The 20741-nt window shown below is 41.9% G+C and overlaps 1 pseudogene across 1 annotated transcript; it reads right to left on the reverse strand.

The window, feature by feature from the left end:
- Window positions 1-302: 302 nt before the first annotated feature.
- LOC147624899 (uncharacterized) lies at window positions 303-4735 on the reverse strand (annotated as a pseudogene). Its single transcript, XR_015269014.1, has 10 exons — window positions 4701-4735; window positions 4103-4602; window positions 3803-3958; window positions 3423-3555; window positions 2761-3336; window positions 2501-2663; window positions 1776-1821; window positions 1387-1523; window positions 992-1141; window positions 303-884 (listed from the first exon to the last, which is right to left on the reverse strand). The product of XR_015269014.1 is annotated as an uncharacterized LOC147624899 (transcript).
- Window positions 4736-20741: the final 16006 nt, after the last annotated feature.

A 20741-nucleotide genomic window follows, 5' to 3' on the forward strand; every position in this document is an offset into this window, starting at 1 on the left:
AAGTTTGCTTCAAGATATATTCGAGTTCTTTTAAAAAATGCCACTATTTTCAATCAACATCTTCTAATTCTATGTTGTACTTATGTAAGAAATATAGTTGCATAGTTACATATGTTAGCAATATTCTCGTACTTGTTTTCTTACTTTATAGAGTATTAGCTTTTCACATTTATGAATTTTCACTGGCAGTGGTTGAAGTTACATAGAATTTAAGCACATTATAATAAAATAAGTATTGAATCTCTTTAGAAAATATGAAAAAATAAGAAAATTAGATTCGAAAAGAAGAGAAAGAAACTTAATATAATAATATTATTTTTGTACTTTTTTTTGGATTCCAGAAAGAGAAAGAAAGCCCTTAAAGGGTCCATTTGGAGCCCAAATTTCCCCTAATGTTCTTTTTTTTTTTGTTGCAATTCAAAGATTGTATAGAAAGCCCAATAGCATATACTTTTGGTGCATTAATGTTAGTGAGAAAGTAGGGAATGTGAATGTTTTCTAAGCAAATCATGAAGTCCCATATATAGACTTGGTTATTTTAAGGTTTCTAAGAGCATATGAAGTCACATGTACAGTGGTTATTCTGAATGTTATCAACAAGAATCTGCATTGTGGTTTCATTTATTAGTATATTCTTATTGTAGCATTTCATCATAAGTGAGCATGGCCCCTTTGGATTTTTTTCTAGGCTTGCTACTGCTGATGACCCGTTGGTGTACTGAGTGTGGCATAATTGCTACATGATCTGATTCTTTCTTAATTTGTGATGAACGCCTGCTTCCAAGATCAACCTGCACGACCGACAGCTTTTCAGAAACATCAAGCTCTACAAGAGGAAAGCTCGAGTCATCATTGCCGCCTTCACCCTCCAAGATGTGCAGTACCTGGCTCATCATGCAACAAGACACACTTTATAATCAGGATTGATGCCATGGTAATGAGGACTCGTTCAGAATATGTGTAGACCAATATATTAGCGAAGCAGATTTACCTGGCTCATTCGTGGGTGTGAAAAGAAATCGTCAGTTACACAAAGTGATGCAGCACGGACCATGCAAACCAATTCGAAAGAATCATGTGAATTTTCGAGCCGGGTGTCTAGCAATTCATGATATTTCCGCTCAAGCAGAAGTGGCCGTGCCTGTGCATGTCGATAGGATATCAGTGTGAGACATTCATTAATCCATGTTAAATGATGATTATAGCTCTCAAGGATCGTTACTAGTATCTGCAATATGTTTAAAAATCTATATTTAAAAAAAAGCTTGTTTTTGACTAACACCACACTAATCCATTCAACTAGATTGTGTTGCCCAAACTAGTATCTGCAATATGTTTAAAAATCTATTTAAAAAAAAGCTTGTTTTTGACTAACAACACACTAACCCATTCAACTAGATTCTGTTGCCCAAACTCAAGAGAGCTGTCGATAGCCTTTCGCCCCGTTATGAGCTCCAACAGCACAACACCGAACGCGTACACATCCGATTTCCATGACACTATGCGGCTGTTTGCACACTCAGGTGCCAGATATATTCTGCTGCATGCAATACACAAACACATGCATGATTAGCAAATCATATACAGTCACCCAAATATAATTAGGGCAAAGCATTATCAAACACTTATAGCATGGCGCGTTCTTCCGTCAAGTTCGAAAACAACAGATAAATATTGCTTATGATGAGAACTCAAACAGAGGGCGGCATCGGATGAAGTGCTAATTAATAAGGCCTACCCACTGGAAGTTCCAACGACTTGAGTGTCTATGGAATAATCTTTACTTCGTTGTGACCGTAGTGCCAGACCAAAGCTGCCAACCTGTGAACACAACTGTGCAATTAGAATCAGAATGAATATTCACATAACTCGAAGATAAAGAAGTTGTTTGCTGGTGCCATCTCCGACATTCATTTTGTACATCATTCAATATCCGGTTGATTCGTAATAACACAATCAGTGCTCACAAAAAAAACTTGTTCTCAACCGGTCTAAAAAGGGAAAAGTTGAATCCTAACCAGTTTTTATTAATAAAAGTCTTGTTACTAATTGGTTTTATAACTGAATATGTAAAAAATTTTGCCAGATTTTTTTAAATGATGAAGTTAAATTTTTACCCAAAAAATTTTGAATTTCAACCATTTGAAAATACACTAAAGGCCACTTTCCTGTGTGAGCACTGAACACAATGCTCATGTATATTGTGTTCATGTATATACACTAATGCATACTTGCAAAATTAGTATACATATATCCCGAGCAAACCCACGGCTCTAAGGGGGAATGTAATTAAGGCATTATCAATAACTTACGTGACTAATGCATGTGAAGGGGGAATGCTGACTTCTAAGGTATTATGAATACCTCGTGTAACTAATGCACATGCATGCATTAGTTACATGCACATGCATATTGTCAGTCACTAAACCAGTTGTATTAACTCTAAGTCTGTAAATTAGTTGTGCGATGAGTTATATATAATTAGAGATTAAGTACATACCATGGGTTGAAAGTCATGAGTAAGAAAGATATTTTAGCTCTAATGTCATGATGTACAATGCAGCCTACACGGCATTCTTCATGCAGGTAGTGCAAACCCCTTGCAGTTTCAACAGTAATTTTTTGACGCACCCACCATTCCAAGCCGTTTGGGTCGTTTTCCTCTGCACCACATACCTATATGAATTTAGGGATGCGTCCTATTAAGCAAACCAAACATAGTTTCAGAAAAAAAAAGGTCCACTGCGATATTGTGCTCACTTGAAAGATGCCAATTGAGAGATTTGTTGCAGACATACTCATACACCAGCATGCAGTGGTTCATTTCATCACAATATCCGAGCAGCATGACCAAATTCCGGTGCCAGAAGCTCGACCTCAACGGGGCAATCGTGCACGTTGATCTCTCCTGATTGTGAACTTGAGATATGCTTGATCTGCTTTATAGCTATGCATTGCCCTTGCTTCAACAATCCCTTGTACACCAACCCAAACTCATCTTCTCCAAGTATGTTATCACTTGAAAAGTTGTCAGTTACAAACTGAAGCTGTGCATAACTGAACCTTATTGGCCGCTTGCCGAAGTCGGGGGATACTTGTTTACAAACAGAACAGAGGAAAGGGCCTGAGTTAAGGATCCTTTCACTGTTTTTACTTGGGTAAAAACTCTCTCCATTGAAAGCATGGGTGTGTATAAAGATGCTGTCATTACTGGAACGCCTTGCTCTGCAGGATGTTTTAGTGAGACGCTTGTGCTGGTATAATCTACAATATTCAGAATTGTCCCCTGCATCATTTTGGTCACGGCTTGCTCCTCTTTTGATCCTATCATCTCGTCTACATTATCCATAGCTGCCTGCTCCGGATAGAGATTCCCTAAACCACTTGCTACTACTGCAGTCTGCTACCGTTGTTGAGAAAACAGATCATATTGATCGTTAAAGGCAAGCCCTTCTGAGTCCAGAAGGGTCCTCAGAAAATGCGAAGCGCTATTTCCCCTAGGCTGTACAGAGACAACCTTCACATTCTCTTGTATGTCCATAGCGTATTTTGATACTGCATTATTTTGGAAAGAAAGGTTGCCTACTACGTCATGCTTAGTTGCTGAAGAAATATCGACTACAAGTTCTTTGAGATTAGAATCAAGGAGATTAAATAGATGGGAGGTCTCTAAGGAGTAATTAGATGAAGCAGAGCCGTGATAGTCTGAGCTGTTGTATGCCACTGAACGGCCGGATGAGGTTCTTGATGCAGAGGGGGTGGTGGTGGACGAGAAGGGATCGGGATTGTTATGGCTGTGTACTGATGTCCGGCCCAGTTTTGAGCAAGCAATCCATGGGAGAATTGAGGACATGTAGTGCCGAAAATGAGCTCTCCCTTGGAGTACTCTCGGTCACCTGGCTTGAATCCAAACAAATCGAGTCCCTCCTTGCTAATGTGATGGTGGCCAGACCACCAGCTGCTGCCGACATTAAAATAAAGGTCAATTTAACAATTTTCTCACTCAGACTTATTTATTGCATCTCTATAACCATATTGCTCTTTACCCAATTACATTAATATGGATTTCAACTAGTTAGCATTGATTTGTAGGAGCACATACCATTAATTAAAGCCATATCAGAATAGGTTGCCTGTAAAACATCGTCTCCTCTACTTAATGTCAAGCTGGGCAGCCTTGCAACCCAAGTTTCCTGGCCATTTCCTTTTAACTCAACGGAAGCCGCATTCTCCATAACTTTCCCGTCAGCAGAAGCAGGCATTTCAGAGCCGCCGTACTCAACATTTTGGCGATGAAACCATGATAAAGGGTGCTTCCCAATTGCAATGCTGAACAAGTCCGAATCAGTGATTTCGTTATTTTCTAGACTATTTTGAGATATGGATATGGAAACGCGTGCAGGATCAGAGAAGCTATGAGAAATAGATGAACGTGGAGACGAAGGCTTGCAATTTGATGGCACACTGTCATTGTTTGCTTTTGCATTAACACCAGTTGATAATTTAGTCCCTTGGAATGTGCTTGGTTGCTTCTTGCACCTCATTTGTACTATCATGCATGGAAGATGCTCAAGAAAGTGCTTTTTGTAAATCTTCAAGGTCCTGTATTCATTGAGTGATAAAACAGTACCATGTTACCTGATTGAATTTCTCAACCTATAATTCAAAACAGAAAAAAGAAAAAAGAAAAAACATGTCACCTTGGTATCACACCAGCATGAGAAAGGCATGCCATAGATGTAATTAGGAATGTCATCATACAAGGTAGTTAGAGCATCATGTTCTCATCGATCATTTATGTGATATGCCCAACGTGCAACATGAGCTTCCTTGTTTCCACTAATGCTCTAAAAAAAATGTTATTTTTCCAACCAATCAAAATAAAGGCGACAAGGACTTGCACTAAAAATTAGATAAATGTCTTGGATTATAACTAAAATGTATAATTTTTGCCCCTCGAAAATAATTGCAATATACATGTTAAGTCGAGAAACTACACCAGACATTGGTTCTTTGACCACTTCCGCCCACAGTGATCTCTGAAGTTAGGATCTCTGGGAAATAATGGGTTTGCTGAAGTCCCCATGCCACTAGGGTTTTGTTGAGGTGTGAATGCTATGATCTATCCCATGGCAGCTGGTTAGAGAAATTGTCTAATAGGAAACTTTAACATAATTGCGGTAGAATTAATATGGTTGGATGCTCGCGAACTTACAGAAAAGATTAATTTATTCCATGTGCATTATCCCATATTGAAATAAAATCAAATGTACATATACACGGATGAACCTATGTTATATGGTTTCCAATTTCTATTCATAAACCAAGTGACAATAAACAGCAGGTTATATTGGCTACGCATGTTGCTATCCCAATTCATCCCCCATTAACTTCAAATTCCTCTCAAGGCAGAAAGCCAAGAATTAAGCACTACATAAATTCTAGGAGTTAACCTAGTGTTCCCATGTGAGCATTCACAACAAGCCTACAAGGTGTCACAAGGTGTCAGACATATTTAATACAAAGTCTCCCTTGACTAAAAGAAATGCTTAGTCCCACCCAAGCCATGCGAACAATGTTGTTTGCAATGCAATTTTCTTTAAATGTAACAAACATGGCCCCTTTACTCTACCTCAAGTGCTCTAACTCCAATGGAGTAGCTAATCTTGCATTCTAGGCAACTCTGATGTCCAATGCTTGAAAAAAGTGTTTTTTTCAACCCTTAAAATTATTAGGCTTAACTAGGATTCAAGCTTGAAAATCACTAGAAATCGTACAAATGAGGGGATTTACAACTAAAATGTACAGATTTCAACCCTTAAAATTAAAGGCAATGTTGAATTTCAACCGAGATTTCTAAATTTCAGCAAAGAAAATTATGCTACATACTGGGTTATGTGAGCATTGCTACTATCACTAAAGTCCATACATAAATCCATCTATTGGGATCATTGCATACAAGTCCGGGGTATCCAACCTTTACATGTATGTGCATGTAGCATTTGCCAAAAAATGCCTAAAGAAGGCTAAATGATTGTGAAAAGGGGGGCATTTCTTTTGGCATTATCTTGCTAAAAGTCTCAATATAACGACATTTGATTGTGTAATAGATAGCACATTTAGAGTCTGGCCCCATAGGGAGCCTTTTTTTTAATGAAGGAAAGATAATAGCAATTTCTTGACACCATCCAACATATCCGAGCTAAAGGGGCTAGTGAGGATTCTAAGTTCAGACAAAAAATGATCTAACTGCCACATCGGGTAGAAGGTGCTGGTGGGGCACTACTTAAACACTATCTAATTATGAATACGTCACAACTGGTTCAAGATGTGGAAACAGATCTAGGGCTAGATGCTCATGAGGGGCCGGTTTTAGATTCCTGCTTTCCCCTAGGAGAGCTTGCTTCCATGTAAATTGGTCTTGTGTGCCCACCATCATGAGCCATCGTCCATCATAAACCATCGTTCAACTCCATTCCATAGAGTTTGAACATGGGGGCAGGCCCATAAAAGATTAAAAGATGATTCCTTGTGCATCTTGCAGAGCAGACATAAGTGAGAAACATGAGTCCATTTAGCAAGCCTATCATGGGTAGCTAGCTTCTGAGGTAGCACCCTCCATAAAAAGACGTTGACCTTAAGGCATGGCATGGCCTTGGCCTTCCACACTTTAGAGGTATAGGGCGAGACCAATTTGACGTCGAATCTTGAGTGCCCCAGCATTGAGAAAGATGCTCTATCCAGGGTGTGACTTGTTGGGGTAGGTCCGCTTGTTTTATCGTGGGGTTAGTGGCTTTCTTATGAACGAACGCCCAGTTTGACAAATTTAGGGATGTTTTCAAATTGCATAGATCATGGCATAGGACCTTATATTTAAGGGCTTCCAATAAGACCCAAAAGTTATAATTACCGTTGACACATTTTTGCTAATGGAAAATAGTATTATTGTGTGAAAAAAACATGTGAAGGATTCTTCAAAGTATGGCGGGGTTAGGCATATAGAGATTCAACGAAAGACAGAGCCCATTCGAAATGAGATACATGCATGACAGGTTTGATAGATATGTGCACAATACACACATATTGTTTGGGCATACATACTATCCCATTATCTATGTAAAATAACTAGTCTAAATTACATGGCATATATAGGGCCCTATCTATGATCTATGTCAAATAAGTAGTCTATTCAGGATAAAATAACCAAAGTTATCTTCTCATTGTTCATACAAGGTATAAGAATGGTCAAAAAATTTATGAGTGATAAAGTTTTTGCTTGTTCATTAATCTAGTTTGTGAACAAGTTCTCCACGAAAACATTAATTTATTGGGTGGTTACCTTACTTTTAGAATGTGTATGACCTACATGATTACATGTGCAAAGTGGTAGATCATGTATACGAAAAGACACATATATATGAACCCAAGCATGCACTCATGTGAGCACACACTATCCATAAGTACACACATATTTGCATGAATGCACACCCCAAGGTCATCACTAAAAAAGTTCTTCAACCTCACAAAGTGCATATGAGACCATTTTTAACGGGTGTAGTACTTTAACTCCATTCTCATCTCTTGTATTATGCAGCACAAGCTCTTCCACCTTCTCCCTAGGTCTTCTCACATATATGAGACCATTTTTAACGGGTGTAGTACTTTAGCTCCATTCTCATCTCTTGTATTATGGAGCACAAGCTCTTCCACCTTCTCCCTAGGTCTTCTCACATTACTGGAAGAGGCCATGGTGGTAAGGAAAGTGAAGAAGGGAAAAAAAAAGCTTGTTTTACAACAAAGGAGTGGAGAGGAGAGAAAGTCCAAGGTTTTCAGTGTAGCAATGCAAAGCTTAAAAGAGGGTAAGAGTTTGAGAATAGGCTTCCCGAACCTAGAGTAAACTAAAGAGGGATAGAGTTTCTGCAGCAATGGAGAGGGAGGAAGCTTGAGAGAGAGAGAGAGAGAGAGAGAGAGAGAGAGAGAGAGAGAGAGAGAGGGAGGGAGCTTGAGAAGGAGGGAGATCTTGAGAGGACAGCAATGGAGAGCTTAGAAAAGGAAGAAAGAGGGAGAGGGAGCTTGAGACTAAGGGAGCTTGACAAGGAGGGAGAGCTTGAGAGGATGGAGTTTCTGCAGCAATGGAGAGCTTAGAAGAGGAAGAAAGAGGTTCAAAATGAGCTTTCCAAACCTAGAGTATGTTGGGGGGAAGTTTGAGAGGGAAAATACACTTTTAGGAAAAAATTAAAAAATGTTAAATTTTTAGAGTTTTTAAACTGCGCGATTCTAGGTGGGGGGCCTCTAAGTCTGGGCCCAAGAGGTAGGGGGACAAGAGTAGTAATTAGGCCCCATTAGCAAACCAAAGCCTAGGCCCCCTAGGGTCAAAGAAGTAAAAAATGTGTACCCAGCCCTCCTCCTATTGGTCCATTCCTAATCAGAAGTTAATCCAAGAGCCCTCTTTGGGTCCAAAAAATTCCTAATGCAAAGGGGATAGCCGAGTGGTCATAAAGAGTGGGTCCAATGATGGGACAACCACCAATGCGTCGACCTCCTTATCTGATGAGGAGAAGATGCGACCTTCAAACCCTTTCATCAGAGAACAAATAGACCCCCACCAGCTACCTTGGAGCCCATTGAAGAGAAATAAAGGTTGAAGGCCACTCAGGAGCTGGTCAAACTGTCAAGCTCAATTAGAGGAGGAACCTCAACTAGCACACCTTGAAGAATGTCCTCCTATCCTCAACATAATACCAACTAGGGAAACCCATGAATATAGCAGGGGTCCCTGACCAAGAACCCTTTGAGAGACCCCCTCCAATGGTAGAACCAAATGCTATGGATACCCCTCACGAAGGAAACCTAGCGGAGTATCTCAAAAACCTAGGAGACCATCACCTTAAAAAAATGAAGATGGAAGTCCAGGTTCCAAAACCCTACACCCACAAGAGCCTATACGCAAGCAAGGTTGATCCAACTCAAGAAACTACATTCATTCCTAGAGACATTACAGGTCTCTCCTCCTTCCTTTCTTCTCAAATCCAAATCCCCATTGGCACCTTACTCCAAGGCAACCCAAGTTTATGGAAAGATTTGAAGGATTGGATGGAAGGGCGCCTAGGAGCAGGAATATAAGAGCCTGCAAAATCAGCAAGCTCTGACGAGATTGATGAGGATGAATTCATAGAACCATAAGGAATCACCAGCGTTCCCACTGTTCGAGTCAACAAACTAGGAAAATACTTTGAAGGGGACAAACTCAACACAGCACTACCCCTAATCTTTGATGGCCTTCAAGTTACCGTCATCCTGGATGGAGAAGCAGGAGTGAGCATTACTACTAAACAATGCTAGGAGAAATGCGGTGCCGATGCTATGAATGACACGGCTTTACTTGTGAAACTTGCTGATGGAGCCACTGCAAGGCCCATAGGCCTTCTGTGGGATTTGATGATGAAGAAGATCCTTGGAACCAACTTTGAACACACCATTGTGGTGATGAACTTTGGCCAACAACATGTTTCCAATGATTGCATCCTAGGACGTCCCTTCATGATGAGAGAAACCAAAATGATCCATGATTGGTACACAGATTATATCTACATTTGAAAGAAAGATCAAATGATAAAGGCCAACCTACCCACTTGGAAAGTCCATCATATGAGTCACCAGACCTTTAGCAGAAGATTTGATAACAACCACCTAATAAACTTGTGCCAAACATGCCATAAGAAGATCCATAAGGAATGAGAGAGTGAAGAATTTGCACCCCTTCTAGAGCCAGAAGACTCTAAGAATTGGATGTATATCCTTGCTTCCTTGGACATACTTCCAAGACACATGGGTCCTAGAATTTCTACTTCTAACGGGCAAGAAATCCCATCCCTCTACATGCTAAGTACCGCTTGCAAGCCCAATGCCACAAGCCATAAGCCTAAGAGTGGTAGTGTGATAGAGAACCATTATTGCGAGACATTTGGGAAAAACTTGTAAACCCAACGGGTTTCTCGAAAAAAATGCATATGTATATTCGATTAAGTCAAAAGATCATTGGCTGAAATATGTTGGGGATGTCGACATGCATGCTTACTTTTGCCAAGTTTGGCAATGCCAAGTTTGGCAAAAGGAACTCGTCGACATCTCAATTTTGGTCAATATGGTCACCTCAAAACTAAAAGAACCCACTGATTCCCAACTTGAATCTCAAAAACTTTGCTACTCCGCACGCAAAGCATGAAACAAAAAATTGATGCTCGTGGAAAAAGAGGCTTAAAAACTAATGGAGGAAGAAAGCACTAAAGCCATGGAGACTAAACAAGTCCCCAAACACTTCAAGACCTTCAAGGTCGATGATCGTTTTATACAATGTGACACAACCCAAACAATCCACGATGGGGATCCAAGAACATCCTATGATGGTCTGTCCAAAGTTAGAGAAATTAACTTGGAAGGCCCAGGGGAAGATCCTAGACCCATCTGCATGGGGGAAGACCCATCTGCATAGGGGAAGACCTCTCCGCCGCGGTAGGAGAAGAAAAAGACATGGTCTCTCTTCTCACAGAATTCTAGGATTGCTTTGCATATGGAAGTATACAAACATGAAGGGTGTACCTCCCAAAGTAGTCAAAGATACCATCCCCATGGTAGAGGGAGTGAGACCAATGAAGCAAAGAGCCTACCCTATGAACCCAAAATATTCCAAGATGGTCCGAGAGGAAATCAAACAACTTATAAATGCCGGATTCATCTACGAGATAGAGCACACATAATGGGTTTCAACCATAGTGATAGTGTAACGCCTCCGCTATACGGCTGTGTCTTTCTCAAGCCGCCATAGCCTAGGCGTGGAGAAGAAGAGAGGGTGGAAGTCGGTTCACCTCCCAACCATATAATGACGAGTTAGGGTTTCTCGTTGGGTTTTATACCAAAACCCTGGCTTGTGTCCACACCTCCTAGCCCGGCCGCCCATCTTACTTAGGAGCCGTGCTAACTTAGATGTGTACACACATCGACCAAACCCTAACGCCCATTAACCCCTGAACCCCGCTAGCACTAATAATACTCTCGAGACTCCGAAAGCTATTAACTTATGCTAGGGTTTGTAGGACCATAGTCGTGACATTACTCCCCCCTTCGAAAAGAGTTTTCGTCCTCGAAAACAAAAGTGGGAAAACGTTTCCTCATCACACTAATGTTTTCCCAAGTGGAGCCTTCCTCTGGACGGTCCTTCCACTTGATAAGAGCTTGTTTCCGAACTTGGTGGCAAGTACGTAACATGTGGTAATCCAATACTCTTTCTGGTTCATGAGGCAGTATTGGAGGTTCCACATATTCTACCAAGAAAGAATCATCCACCGACCTTTCATGACCCATAAGACGTTTCCTCAAACGGCTTACGTGAAAGATGGGATGAACCTTGGAATGTGCTGGTAACTCAAGTTTATAGGCTATTGGGCCCACTTTCTTGAGTATCTTAAATGGTCCACAAAATCGGGGCGACAATTTTGGTACGGGACCCGTTTTTAAACTGGTGGAGTTTTCTGGTACCTTCAGAAACACCCAATCACCTTCTTGAAAGTGAAGTGGCCTACATTTTTGGTCCGCAAACTTCTTGTAACGATCTTATGCTTGACGAACATTTAATCGTGCAAGGCGCAACATATCCATATGGTCTTGGATAAAATCCTTAACCTGACTGATTTTCTCATTCGCCAGTCCCACCGACACTGGTGAACGTGGCTGAAAACCATACATCAACATGAAAGGGCTAAAGCCTGTCGATACATGCTTTGCACTATTGTAAGCAAACTCAAGAATAGGCAAATAAGATTCTCAATCAGATTGTTTTTTGCTGACATATGCCCTAAGCATATCTTCCAGCACTTGATTAACCCGTTCAGTCTGACCATCTGTCTGCGGATGATCAGCTGTACTAAGGTTCAACATAGTACCCAACTTACTGAATACTGCTCGCCAAAAATGGGTGTTAAACTTGCGATCGCGATCACTGACAATATTGGACGATAAGCCATAAAGTCGGTAAACATTCTCCACGAAAAGGCATCCCAATTCTGGAGTTGTAACTGTTTTCTTAGTAGGCACAAACCTACAAAGCTTGGTTAATCGATCCACGATTACCCAAATGGCATCATGTCCATGATTCATTGTGGGCAAGCCCGTTATAAAATCCATAGAGATACTTTCCCACTTTCCGTCGGGAATCTCTAATGGATGCAGTAACCCGCCAGCTTTAAGACGTTCTGCTTTGTTCACTTGACACTTCTGACACTGCAGAACATAGTCAGTAACATCATTGTGAAGTGCAGGCCAATAGAAATGCTTTCTTACGAGAGCATACGTTTTGTGAATGCCCGCATGACCTGCACTTGGACTATCATGACACTCAAAAAGAATTTGGCGCCTAGTGTCTAAGTCCAATGGAACAAAAACTCTCCCCTTGTGGAGTAAGTATCCATCATCGATGGAAAAGTTTTTCCATCGCTGTAGTTCATCTTGTGATAAAGAAGAACCATGTGTGGAAGAACTGGGAACACTACCGTTTGAGTGAGAGGGACCCCTCATTTGAACATGATTCCACACCTTTGAGTATGTTGAATCCTGCTTGCATTTGCCTCGTAAAGATTCTAACAATTCGCTTTTCAACTCTGTGAATAACAGCGAATTAATCTCTGGCATACGACTCAAAGCATCAGCTACAATATTGTAACGTCCTTTGCGATAGCGTAGGTTGCAATCATACTCCTGAAGGATCTCAGCCCATCTGGCCTTTCGACCCTGCAAATCTGTTTGGTTCATAAACCACTTTATGCTTTCGTGATCAAAAACAATCTCGAATTGCGCACCATATAAGTAATGTCGCCATTTTTGTAAGGCATATATGATGGCAAAGAGCTCATGCTCATAAGCTGAGTAGTTTTGTTGAGCACGATTGAGCTTCTTGCTCTCATAGGCAACAGGATGACCATCTTGAATGAGAACCGCACCCACTGCCTTAGCACTGGCATCCGTTTCAATCACAAATGGTTTTTGAGGATCCACAATTGCCAAGATGGGAGCCGTAGCCAAAGCAACTTTAAGCTTATCAAAGCTACGTTACTGCTCCTCACACCATTGAAAGGTAATTGCTGCACCTTTCAATTGATCAGTCATGGGAGCGGCGATCTTTGCATAACCATTCACATATTTGCGATAAAATCCTGCTATTCCCATGAAGATTTGAAGTTCTTCCTTACTTCGAGGTGTTGGCCATCGCATAATAGCATCAACCTTACTAGCATCCATAGCAATTCCGTCTGCAGAAATTACATGACCTAGGTATTGTATGCTATCCTTGAGAAATTTGCACTTACTTGCTTTTGCGTAAAGTGCATTCTCGTGTAGTAACTGAAAAACTTTTCGTAAGTGTTCCAAATGCTCTTCTAAAGTCGAACTATAGACCAAAATGTCATCAAGAAAGACAATGACAAATTTGCCTAAGTACGGCCTTAGTACGCTATCCATAAGCGTCATAAACGTTGCCGGGGCATTAGTAAGCCCAAACGGCATAACCAAAAACTCATAGTGTCCAAAGCGAGTCCGGAACGCAGTCTTGGTTATATCATCAGCGTTAATACGCACTTGATGATATCCTGAACGTAAATCAATTATAGAAAAATACTTCGCACCTTTGAGTTGATCAAACAACTTATCTATCCTAGGTAGCGGGTATTTGTTCTTAATTGTTATCGCATTCAAGGAGCGATAATCCACACACATGCGCATGGATCCATCCTTTTTCTTCACCAAAAGAATGGGCGATGCCCATGGTGAAGCACTATGGCGAATGAAGCCCTTACTAAGGTAATCAGCAAGCTGACGTTCCACCTCAGCTACTTCAGTCGCACTAAGCCTGTACGATGGCTTACTAATTGGTTTGGTGCCCGGAATGACATCAATGCGATGAGGCAAAGCTCGTTCGGGTGGCAAACCCTCTGGTAAATCATTAGGAAAAATATCTTTAAATTCTTGTAACAGTTGTTGCAAAGACAAAGCATTAACAGGTTGCTTAAGATTATTTAAAGAGATTTTAGAAGAAGGTAAAGAGAAAGAAGGCATCGCTGAGGAAGATTCATTTGAAGAAGAAACATCATGCACATCAAACCCACTAGTTTGAGACACACAATAACAAAAATAGACTTCTTCTATTTGATTACTATGCTCCAAAAAAGAGAGTTCGGCATTACATATGAGTGGTGTTGGGGATACAGCACGTTCCCCAATAAGTAAAACATGCTTACCATTGGCCTCAAACGTAAACGTATTATGTTCATAACTCCTTTTGAGTGATGACCCTAACCCATACAACCACTCCCGTCCTAAGATGACATCCGCACGAGACATATTCATCACTTGGAAGTCAAGAACCATAGTGTGTTCTTGCACAAACACAGGCACTTGCCATACTAGAGTATCCCACACATCGTGATCATCCCCCTGAATGGTGGACACCACATAACGATGAGAACTCTTTGTCTCCGGCAACTTTAATTTCTTAACTAATGCATAGTTCAAGAAATTGTGCGTGGCACCATCATCAATGAGAATACGTACTCGATGACCATAAATGGAGCCATGCATACGGACCAAATCGTGTGGTCCAACTGTCTCTTGCCACATAGATGCAGTGAGATTACACTCATGCAACTCGGCAGTGTGCGAAACCTCTACCGGAGAATACTTAGGATCAGCATCCAAGGGAAGCGTTTGCACCATGTGTACAGCCTTCTCCTTGACCTTATCCTTATTCTTGCGAGGCAACTGTGGACAATTTTTCTTCTCATGATCACTACCTAAGCAATGATAACATAGTTTCTCCTTCTTGGCCCGTTCATAGTCTTGTGGAGACAACGGACCACTTGACCCTTTAGACTTCTTTGTGTTTTCAGTAGAATTGCTGGCAAGTTTACGCTTATTAGCATTAAATTGCGAGCCATTGAATTTGGCCGGTCTATCCATGCCCTTCTTATCCATGGTGTCATCAAAGATAAGGGCACTTTGGATAGCCGCTTCCAAAGTTTTAGGATACTGGGTTTTAACCTTTGCCTGATATTCTTTATCAAGGCCTCTAACAAACCCACGAACCTTTTGAAAGTCGTCCAAACCGTCTAGCTTGAGAATGACTTCACGGTATTTGGACACATACTGATTAAGTGTAAGACCTTCCATCTTGCACTTGTCCCAGGCTGTCCAACTCCGATCTTTCTCGTTTTGTGGTAAGAACTCCTTTTTAAAAGCTGCCTCAAACTCCTCTCAAGTCTTAGGGCGAATTTCAATAGGTAGACTCATCCACCACTTGTAGGCTTTACCTTCAAGTGTGAGACTCGTCTCAGTGGCCATAACAGCAGCGGGAGTGCGGCGTAAGCGATGCAAGTCCGTCCACTTGTGTAAAAATTTATGGACCGCATCCTTGTTACGATCGCGCTCCTCTCCCTTAAACACAGACGGCTTCACATTTTTCAACATAGCCCCTTCCTGCATTGCAGAGGGTGCAATAGATTCTACTGTAGGATTTGGAACAAGAGGAGGCATAACTATCGGAATAGGCCTTCCACTTGCTGCCGATCCACTTGCAAAACGTGCCATAAATTCAGTAAAAAGCGTGCTCATGTTTGTGAGATTGGTATTGACATTTGTTATAGTGCGCTCAAGTGCAACTACCCTTGAAGTGAGACGCCCAAACTCTACCGTGTCTACCAAACCATAATCGTCTAGTGGACTCGCACCTCCTTCGGCATCGGTCATGTTGGCATCCCGATCAGGCGCAACGGCCTGTCGCGAATCACCCACACCACCACCCAAAGGGCATGCCTCACTAACATCAGACATATCATTCTCAAAATCGAAGTGAACATGAGACGGTTCCGCTGAGGCCATGGTATGCACGTGCTTACAAATAGAGAACGGATTATCTTCAAAAGCGAACTCCAATTGAAGCGTCGTAGAAGAATTCCTCTTGCATGCACGAAAATCGAGAAGAAATCACCACTCGAGTCGTCAATCAACACATGCATGCAAAAAAGTGTGTTGCATGTAGCATGTCGTTGAAGATCCGTCCACCAAAAACTTCCAAACTTGGAGCATAGAAAACTCCTCTCACAAATTGAAAGAAGGAAAGTTGAAGGTGAAAAGGTCACTTTCCTTGTAGTTTGTGTCACTTTCCTTGTAGTTTGTGTCCTCCCTTGAAAGAATAAGTAGAGTTCTTTTGAAGAGAAGAACAACAAGAGTGAAAAGGTGAAGTGGCTAGTACACTTGCCTTGGAGCTTGAGGTGGTGGGTTCAAAACCCCACTCCTTGGATGGTGAAGCCTCCCCCTTGTGCCACTCAAGTAAGGGAGAATTCTCGCGCGCTCGCCAACGGCGCGCCAACGATCGCTCATCGATCGCCTTCTAGGACTGCCGGACTACCTTGGTCGCCGCCTTAGGCGTCCGCTGTGGTGACCATGCGGACGACGTTTAGGCGGCGACGGCGCTCGCTGTGGGCTGTTCACGCAGGCGCGGATGTGCAGGCCACCGTACGAGCAGCGGATGCGCTCGTTTCTTTTGCTGCAGCGTCGAGCTGTTTCCCGTGCAGGTCACGTGTGCCGCTGCTGCTGGCTCTGATACCAGTGTAACGCCTCCGCCGGCTACGTCTTCCTCAAGCCGCCATAGCCTGGGCGTGGAGAAGGAGAGTGGAAGTCGGTTCACCTCCCAACCATATAATGACGAGTTAGGGTTTCTCATTGGGTTTTATACCAAAACCCTGGCTAGGCGGCGACGGCGCTCGCTGTGGGCTGTTCACGCAGGCGCGGATGTGCAGGCCACCGTACGAGCAGCGGATGCGCTCGTTTCTTTTGCTGCAGCGTCGAGCTGTTTCCCGTGCAGGTCACGTGTGCCGCTGCTGCTGGCTCTGATACCAGTGTAACGCCTCCGCTACGGCTACGTCTTCCTCAAGCCGCCATAGCCTGGGCGTGGAGAAGAAGAGAGAGTGGAAGTCGGTTCACCTCCCAACCATATAATGACGAGTTAGGGTTTCTCGTTGGGTTTTATACCAAAACCCTGGCCTGTGTCCACACCTCCTAGCCCAGCCGCCCATCTTACTCAACAGCAATGCTAACTTAGATGTGTACACACATCGACCAAACCCTAACGCCCATTAACCCCTGAACCCCGCTAGCACTAATAATACTCTCGAGACTCCGAAAGCTATTAACTTATGCTAGGGTTCACGACTTTCGTAGGACCATAGTGCTGACAGATAGTGCCCAAAAATAATGGTAAAGTACGAGTGTGCATGGACCTCAAAAAGGTCAATGCTGCCACAATACGAGATCACACTGCCTTTCACAAAGCATGTTCTTGCGAGAGTCATTGGAAAGGAAAAGGAAGCCTACAGCTTCCTTGACAGATTTTCTAGGTACAATTAGGTGTTGATTGATTCAAAGGATCAACATAAAACAGCTTTTGCTGGGACATGTATGCGTATCAAGTCATGCCATTTGGGCTGACCAATGCCTAGGCACCTTCCAACCCTAACGTGCATGGCCTATAAGGAATATCTTTGGAAATTCCTTGAAGTCTTCATGGATGACCTTTGTGTCAACTCTATGTGGAAAGCACATTTAGAGTGTTTATGAAAAGTGCTAGAGAGATGCTGATTCTATCGAATCTCTCTCAATCCTCTGAAGTGCCAATTTTGGGTTTGGCAGCATAGAGCAATCTTAGAACACATTGTCTCAAAACAGGGAATCTCCATGGACGACAGCAAAGTATGACTCATTCATGAGCTACCACCGTCAACCAATTTCAAAGGAGTGCAGCCCTTCATGGGACATGTTGGGTATTATCGACGTTTCATCTTCATGTAATCCAACATTGCTCATCTCCTCTATGGATGCCTAATAATCTTTGAATGGACAGAGGAGTACCAAAAGGCATATGATACCCTGAAGAAAGCCTTGGAAAGTGCTTCCAATCTTGAGGTCTCCAGATTGGGAAGTTATATTTCACGTTCACATTGACGCCTCTGCCTTTGCGATTGGGTGCATGTACTGGCTCAACCCAATACAATAGGGATTTCCCTATCAGCTTTGCTAGCCGTCAACTAAACGAGGTAGAACGAAACTATACCACCATAGAAACGGAGGCGTTAGCCATGGTGTACATGGTTAAAAAATTTTGCCATTATCTTTTGGGGCTAAGTTAATTTTCTTTATGGATCATCAAGCTCTCCTTTACCTTGCAAATAAACCATGTACCACTGGGGCAGAATTACCAAATGGCTGCTAATTCTACTAGAATTTGACTTAACTGTCACGGTGCGAAAAGGCTCACAGCATGTCGTGGCCGATCATATGTCATGCACCACAGTGGGTATGCTTAATCCTTGAATGGGGGGAGGAAATTGCACACTTCCTACCCACCACACCAAATCGCTCCTCACAAAGACCGAGAGAGACGCCTCATTAAAAAGGATGCCCCCTATCAGTTGATTGTTGCAGGGTATTTTTACAAGAAAAGAAATGATTGAATCATGAGACGTTGTGTCCAAAAAGATGAATATACATGTTGCCTCTAGAGTAGGCCCACTTCGAAAGCACATGTGGAAACTTCGCAATAGACATCACTGCTCGAAAAATCCTACTAGTAGGACTATGGTGGCCCACTTTCTTTAAAGACATTGGGGAATATATCAAACGATGTGATGAATGCCAACGAGTGGTAATTTCCTGAACTAAGGACGTAATGCCCCTAAACCCAGTCATGTCCTTACAACCATTTGAGAAGTGGGGTATTGACTTTGTAGGACCCATTAGTCCGGCAGCTCGACACACTCAGGCATGCTACATCATAGCGGCCATGTACTATTGTACGAAATGGGTGGAAGCTAAAGCCACCCGCAAAGATGATTACAAGATCCATTGTAAAATTCCTTTATGAGTGTATGATCACTCGTTTCGGATGCCCTCGAGCTAGCTGGTAAAATTCCTTTACAAGTGTATGATCACTCGTTTTGGATGCCCTCTTGAGAGCTGGTGAGTGACAATGGCACACACTTCATCATGAAGTGATACAATTCTTGCTACGAGAATTCTTAGTCACTCACAGAGGAAATCCTCCCCCTACTACCCCCAAGCTAATGGCCAAGCTAAAAGCATGAATAAAACCCTATTCTCAAATTCAAAAGACTGAGAGTTCCACTAGTTTTACGACTGTTATAGGATGATGCCGAGCCATCTTCAAAGAGCGCAAAGTTTCACACACTAGTAGAGGATGCTAGTCGGCAGGATCAGGAGTAGTAGTAGATTCCCATCCATTGTAAAAAATTAATTTTTTAATTTAATACAATGAAACTTCTAGAGTATGGGATTTTTAATTTGGCTCTATTGTTATATCCATGTTTTTAATGTCTAAAAGTTTGAAAGTATCCATGGGAGGTGGTGAATAAAGTGAAGCATAAATTGAAACGATTCACTGATTTATAATTGTGAAGTTTATTAAAGAATAAAATTTTTAATATTTAAAGCATTAAGCCCTATGAATTCAATGTGTTCTATCGGCTTTGGCTTCTTTCTTCTCTATCGTTAACTGCAATCCTCCTATACGACCACATGACTAATTACCTCAATGCACTGACTTCATGGATTCCACCACCATGCGAGGTGGCCTTTTGAAACCCACAATGAGCTTGCCAATGTGAGTGCTCCATGCCTTGGGTAGACCAGATAGCTAAGCTTCCCTGATCTTTAAAGTAGGGACCGTGAGCCTCCAAAATGTGTTGGAATAAAAATGACAACATATGCACATTGGTTATTTTAAATAAGAATCACTAAGCAACATAGGAACATAAAAAATTGGGGATCTTACCATATAGTGTGTTATGCTACTTGATGTCCATGCTTCCACCATATACTTGTAAAACATGGTCATACCTTGTTTAAAGCCATTGACATCTTCTTCGTTGAATGTCATTTTTTGTAGAACTGTAGCAACTTTATCAAAGGCAATCCATACATTAGCCTTTGCAATTCTAGTCTCGCCTTTTTTACTACGATTTGGGACAACCATGTGTAACTTCCTCCATGCCTCATACTTCCATGGTTGAAGAACTAATAAATAGCCTTCATGGTTCTTTGGTGGTGACAATAATTTTCTAGCCTTGGCTCCACTAATACTTGGTTTGCATAGCACATTTTCACTTGCACTTGACCTGTTCTCATCTTTCTTGATTTCCACTTTCCCTTTGTGTAGACCCACACATGAAAGAACCTCCTCCACTCTCTTCTCACTCTCTTACACATTGCTTGGGCCTCTGACGTTGGTTGCATCTTATATGCAAAACATATATATTCATAAACCAAATTATTCTACAAACGGCATGTAGTGTACAAGGATGGACTCGTATGAAAGGAATGTAAAGTATAGGGTCCCACTTTGGATCCACCCTAACCATTTTTCTGCCATCCCATATGAATTCATCACGAGTCGGTTTACCATCCTTCCTAGTATTTATATTCCATGCCTTTTTTCCCTTCTTATCCTTTTTCCTTGACTGCATGCAATACAAGCAAGCGAACTCTGCATTTGCAGCATTTAAGACAACAAACATGCACTTAAGTGTCTTTAGATCACCTGTAAGATGCCATTCCACTCAGAAGTCTCCAAAAGCATCCAGATGTAGACTTTCACATGCTTTTTAATGTTGAATCATAGTAGGAAT

Source organism: Cibotium barometz, chromosome 24 (genome assembly GCF_041138505.1).
Source record: "Cibotium barometz isolate CiBa-2024 chromosome 24, ASM4113850v1, whole genome shotgun sequence".
Lineage (NCBI taxonomy): Eukaryota > Viridiplantae > Streptophyta > Polypodiopsida > Cyatheales > Cibotiaceae > Cibotium > Cibotium barometz.